The sequence below is a fragment of the Saccopteryx leptura genome, chromosome 2 (genome assembly GCF_036850995.1).
Source record: "Saccopteryx leptura isolate mSacLep1 chromosome 2, mSacLep1_pri_phased_curated, whole genome shotgun sequence".
Lineage (NCBI taxonomy): Eukaryota > Metazoa > Chordata > Mammalia > Chiroptera > Emballonuridae > Saccopteryx > Saccopteryx leptura.
The window spans coordinates 103,671,473-103,678,303 of NC_089504.1; positions in this window are offsets into that span (position 1 = coordinate 103,671,473).

A 6,831-nucleotide genomic window follows, 5' to 3' on the forward strand; every position below is an offset into this window, starting at 1 on the left:
AGTTGAACTCAGAAAACTAAAAGCCCAGGGAAGCTGTGATCCTTCTATACAGGTTTGAAGGACTTTGCCATTTAGACAAGTAAATGACACCGTTTAGAAACTATTATGATGGTTTACTATAAAAATCAAGAACAATTGGCAACATGCTGACTTATCCTAATCTAAGTAAATTACTACACTTAGCTGCTGACATGATTTCCTACAGCTTTTGGTCATCCAGAAAGTGTTAGCTTCAATAACATGAACTTATAATGGTCTCTGATGTACATGTGCTAAAAATCACTTCATTATCATTTTTTTCTGAATTAGAACCCTTTGAATACTTAGACATCTGGCACCAACAAAGTCTATGTGATTATAATTTTATATGAATTCTCAAAATTACTGGTTAACTTCAACTTGCACTGGGCTAACATAACTAACCTTATGGAATGGAGTACTGTTAAGTACAATTTTCCTACTATTTAGACAAAGAATATTTTTGCACTTTTATACAATATGCACTGAGAATATTTATTGACAAGAAAAATAATTTATAAATTATAGATTCTATTTTAAAATGATGAAAGCCTTATTTTCCATAAGAATTTTTTTCCTTGCCTTTAACTATAGATTTCACAAAAATGTTAGCATGCTGAAACAATTTGAGATATTTATATTTTTAAAGCAAAAAAAAGGAGGGGAGGGAGGGGGGGTTCTGTTATCCTAAGGAACAAAGAAAATATATTTTACTTGAGTTTTTTTCATTCAAATGCTAATAAGTATAAGACAACTTAAAAATTCCAAAATAACATGTATTTTAAATTTAACCTGAGTATTATGCAGCAAAAAAATAAAATCTTTTATTCAGATGTGAAATCTAACATTGATTTAGAACCCAGTCCAGTAGTTGATGCATAGAGGAACTAAATAAACATCTCCTGGGTAAAGGAATAACGAAAGCATTAAAATAAGTGTATAAATTAGTGAGAGATTTTTAGAGGGGTTGATTTTTCTGAAACTATAAAATTTAATATGAAAAAAAATACACATAGCACTTTTATGCCTTTAACATATTGTTAAAATGACAACACTGACTTTGGGTTACTAGAAAACAGAACATCATGTTATATAATAATTCTTTGTGATGTGTAATTTACGCCTCATTTATTAACATCTAAATCAAGTAGGAGTCCACCTTAAAATCACAGTTTTTACTAATTATGAGTTTATTTACCAACCTCTATCAATAGTACTAAAACATTGTACTAAACATTGCAGAACATATATGCATGCATGTGTTAGACTTCTCAATTTCCATAAAATGTGTTTTTTTAAGTCCCTCTAATTGTTTTAGCTAGTTACTATACTCACTTTTAAAACAGGAAAATTAAAATTGAAGTAATTATATATGACTGATAAGCAGGATCTAATCAAGTAGAAAATCATGTAATAAGAAATATTGCGCAATGCGATGTTATCTACTTGTGCAGTCATCAATGCTAGAGTGAAACAATAATATTTTAGAGCCTGACCTGTGGTGGTGCAGTGGGATAAAGCGTCGACCTGGAACGCTGAGGTCGCCTTTTCGATACCCTGGGCTTGCCTGGTCAAGGCACATTTGGGAGTTGATGCTTCCTGCTCCTTCCCTTTCTCTCTTTCTCTCTCTCTCTCTCTTTCTCTCTCTCTCTCTCTCTTTCTCTCTCTCTCTTCTCTGAAAATTGAATAAATAAAATCTAAAAAAATAAATTAAAAAAATATTTTAGAAGTGTTTTCTTAAATATTTATTTTGAAATTCAAAAAAAATTGAATTTTTACTCTATAGAAACTTTCAGAAGAGAGAGATAAGTACACCAACTATTAATTAAAGGACTCAGAAGTTCTTTGAAAGAAGATAAAACAAAATATCAGTTGACTTTCTGAAAAATAAAGCCCAAGCCTGAAAAAAGAGATTGCAATGTATCATTACAACAATATTTCCAGCATTATTTATATTAACCTTTAGTGATAAAAGTATAAAACAAATTACCTATACACAAAATTAAATATACAGTGATGTATAAATGCTCACACAATATGTAAACTTATGTAAGCTGTTTCATTTTTCTGAGTCTCTTTTTTATCTTTAAAATTGATTTATTCTTTCTGACAGGATTGTTTTGAATTTAAAATACAAAATATCTTGTTTGACAAAGTTTTACATCCACATGAAAATTAAGACATAATTTGTTGCTATGGTTCAAAATTTATATGGTCGCAACTGATACTCACTTTGAAAAAATTTTGCTAAATCCAGCTTAAATATTATTTTTGAAACAGTATGCTTCTGGGCTAATTTTATTTTTGTTAGTAATAATGCCACTCATTATTTTGACATTCTTTTTTATATTGGCATTCACATCTGTAGAATGTCAGCATGTAAAGGCATAAAAGAATATACCTATGTTGTATAAATAATCCAAAGGTTCATACAATACAATAAAGAGGAAAACACCCAAATAAAAACACATAATTTACTCCTGAGGCGCATTTCTTTTACCAAGGTTTACAATGAGATGGTGCATTTAGAATAAATATAGTTTTACAGTTTCTCTCCAGAGACCATCTCCCAGAAGAAACAATTATGTTTAAATAATTACTGTGGCAATCAATAATGTTTTTCTACATTAGCTGCACTGAGTGACAGTGAGAACTATTGCCTTAAAATCAAGAAAGTAAAACTTTCTAAAATTCAATATTACTGAAGAAAAGGTCTCTGGGAGTCTCAATTACATGAGCACAAAGTTGTGATGTGTTTCAACATTTATAAAATCTAGGTCCAGAGCATTTCTTCAATTTACATTTCACCTGTAAGATAACTCTTTCCCGAAGTTTAATAGGAAAGATGATTTTTTACTTTGGTAAGTGCCTAGTGACCAGCCATGCACCAATTACTTAATGTACAAGAATCAAGATGAGGATTCATGCCAGTACTAAGCTTTGTTCATTGTTTCCTGTCGCTGTATGTCCAGGTGCAATCCCCTAGTCACCCGAAACTTACTCTCAATGAGAAATTATGGTGAATTCCCAAAAGTTAGCTGAGCCATTTTTCAAGCAAATTCAGAAAATTTCTACCTAGAATTTCTCTGGCTACACTGCAAATCCTTCAAGCAGTACTGTCCTCCTCAGGCACGTTTAACCTGTTCTTGGCACCGCTATTTCTTCTGTATGCCTTCAAATCCAGTGATCATCAAAGCTGGCTCCCCTGGGTACCAGTCACCTTTAGTTTTAGACACAGCTACGTTCCCACAGGACATCTTTCCAGGCATTATGACCAAAGGAAAAAAGAAAGAGAGAGAGAGAATATCTATATATGTTACACTCTATGACAGAAATTCTAAAGTCATACTTAATAACAGGTGTCACTAATTTAGCACTCGCAATGTGCTAGGGACTATGCTTAATCGCCTCATGTAATGTTTATTATTTTAAAATGCAGAACCAAAGTTAAAAACGTTGAGCAAATTGTTCAAGATCATTCAGTGAATAGCAGTGATGATTTTCACATCTACATTTGACTCCAAAACTCGGGTTCTAGTTTCTAAATATTTTTTCATTACCTCTATAATCTAGAAGAAGTCTGTGAACTGCTGAGTTGTGAGAAATACAAACAAAGAACAGTATGCTTTATGCAAAATCATTCTACCCCAACAACCCTGATATTCTGTTATAGACCAAAATCTATTTTACTTGATTTTCTCTTTGATACAAGTTTTATCTCTCCAAGAAATAACTACACATCTTATGAAAATAGATATTCTATATGCCTTCTCAGAAATATCATAGCCCAGCAATGGTACAGCTTGGGCTAAAGTAGCATCTGTGTACCCCGTGTCATTTGATCTAGAATATATATTCTCTTTTTTATCTCAAGACCCCCAAGACCCTTAAAAATTACAGAGGACCTCAAAGAGTTTTAATCTGCAAGTTATGTCTATCTATACTTATCATATTAGAAGTTTTAAAAGTATAGATAACATGTGGCCACAAATTCTTTGTATGGTAACTCCTTAGATCAAGAGATAGAATCTATTTTCCAACTTTGAATTATTGCTAGCCTCTTGACTTACTTTGTCCAATATAATGCAGCAAAAGTGACATTCTAGGACGTCCAAGTCTCGGAATCTTGTAGCTTCTGTTTTTGCTATTTTTGGAATTCTAAAACAACCATTCTGTGAAATACCACATTGAGCTTACTGAAGAATAAGACCTTTTAGAGGAGAAGTAAGATGCACCAGCCTAAAGATAGCACTGACAGACATTGAGTCAGGTCATCCTGTCCCTTGTGGACCAATTGATCCTCATCTGAATGCACCTTACTGAGCTCAGGGAAAACCAGCTGAAGACACTCTCATTCATAAATAAATCACTGTTGTTTTAAACCATTAAGTTTGGAGTCATTTTTATACAGAAATCAGTAACTGTTATGAAAATCTTACACAGTTTAACAGCAGTTTTGGGTTTCTAAAAATTGTAGAATTTGAAACACAAGGAAAAGTAGATTCTGAATTAGACTCTAGAAAATAAGAAAAATATAATGCTGCTTTAAATATAATTTACTTGCAGTACTTTCTTTTAAACCTTATTTTCACCTTTTTTCCTAAATCTTTATTCTTTTGATTTTCTGAAAACACAAACTACCTTACTTTACACAATTATTCTTGGGAGAGTTTCTAGTTTTAAATGAAATGTAAAAATTCTTTGACACCGAGGTTTTGTAAAATAGTTCTAAATTAAAAGATTTGATACAATTAATCTGGCTATCAATTTCTTATTAAGAAAAGTAGAGGTTTGAGTTTTACATTTTTAAATTCATTATCTATTTTGATTGAGTCATCTAACTTTTTATCTCATTTTTTTTGCAAACATGACTCAAGACTATTTGATACAGAATAATACCTTTGTGTATATTATTATAACAAAGAGCTTTAATTTATGTGGAGTGTTAAAGCAGTAATATAACTTGGTCTAATATCAACAACTGTGCGTTTATCTTCTAAAAGAGATAATTGCCTTCATTCTGCTCTTCATTTTGAAAAAAAATGTCACAGTACTATGGTATAATATAAAAATTTTAAATGTAAACATTTGAAATGGGGTGGAGTCTTTATGAATAATGATATAGGACTAGAGGACATTTGAAAATACTGCATACCATATAGTTGTACATGACTCATCTCCAAGCTATTAGTTACCTTCTAAGAGGGGAAAAATAATGGTTATAGGATTGACTGATTACCTGTTACTTTTTTTATTATAGCACAATATTGGCTTTGCAGTTATATCTTTTGACATTGTCATTAACTAACTCATTAACCATTATACAATTTAAAAGATGTTTTTTTCCTAAAAAAGACTGTATACAATATAAAACATAACAAAAAAATTTGAAATTTTTCCAATTAGTGCAGTTGACACAGAAACTCAAGCAATAAAATCAGGAGCCAAATACAGACAGCTTTTTTTTTCATGAATGAATTACAAAATAATTCATCACAGTACCTCATATGTCACCAATGTCCTCATAATTTTCAAAGTCCTTGATTACCCTTTGGTTCACATACAACTGGACTACACTGTAGCAGTCAATTACTAATCCACGTTTTACACTGACTTTTCAATAAGTGCTCCATAATTATTTATTTCAAAAAGGGAAAAATGAAAGAACGTCCTTTCATGATTTTTCAACAGTATTTACAACTAAATCTCTTACCAACATGGATCCCCTTTGCAATCTTATGAGACAAACCCCTTAGTCAAAAGAAATCTACCTCTGTTGTTTATTAAACCAAACTCTCCCAGTTGTTACCAATGGTGACTATACATTTTGAGTTAACTGAGTTATAATTTATTTCTATTGTACCAGAATAAATATCACCGCCCTTTTCACTATCAGAAGTGCTAAAGTTTAAATAACATAGAATGTCAACTAATGAATAGCTTTACCTCTGTGACTTTCCCATAAATGTGTCTCCTTTCAGAAATTCTATTCAATAAGTAGAAAAGGTCCACAATTCTGTGATTTTCTTCATTCCTGCTTCCTTGTCTTTTCTCTCAACCAGTTCATTAATTCTGTCCATCCCTTTTTCATTTATTTGTGTTTCAAGAGAAGACCAGATGTATTCTTGTTTTTATAACCATTTGCCTATAACAGGAGTAGCAGTATTTAGCAGGAAGTTGAAAATGAGCTCTTGTGTTGGAGCCAGACTTGCTGATCTCTGTCAAGCCTAGGTTTTTTTAACCTATAAAAAGGAATTGGTAAATGGCCCATCCCATTAAGCATGTAGTAAGAATGTGCCATAAAATGATTTTAAAACTGTAGAAATCACATACTATGATTCATGTTATAATTTTTTAAACTTTAATTGTTTTTTAATTTATAAATTTTTTTATAAGAGAGAAAAGGAGAAATAGAGATAGCAACATAGATCTGTTCCTGTATGTGCCCTGCCTGGAAATCGAACCAGCAACCTCTATGTTTCTAGAGGACACTCTAGCCAACCAAACTATCCAGCCAGAAACATGTTACAAATTAAAATTAGATTAATTTAGAAGCTTACTTTAGTATTTTTCCTGTACTAATTTTCTGGAAGTTAACCAATTTTAAGCTCTTTTTCAGGAATTATACTAAGTAAACTATTAATATTATAAGTTTCTTAGATTTCTGAGAATTACAGATTATTAGCATTGAAAGGAATCCTAAAAGTGAGAAGTGGGAAAAGAAAGGAAATGAAAAGGAAAAAAGAAAAAAAAAGAGAAAAACAGAAACAAATAATTATCATACCTAGAAATATAATAGGGATAAATCTCAAA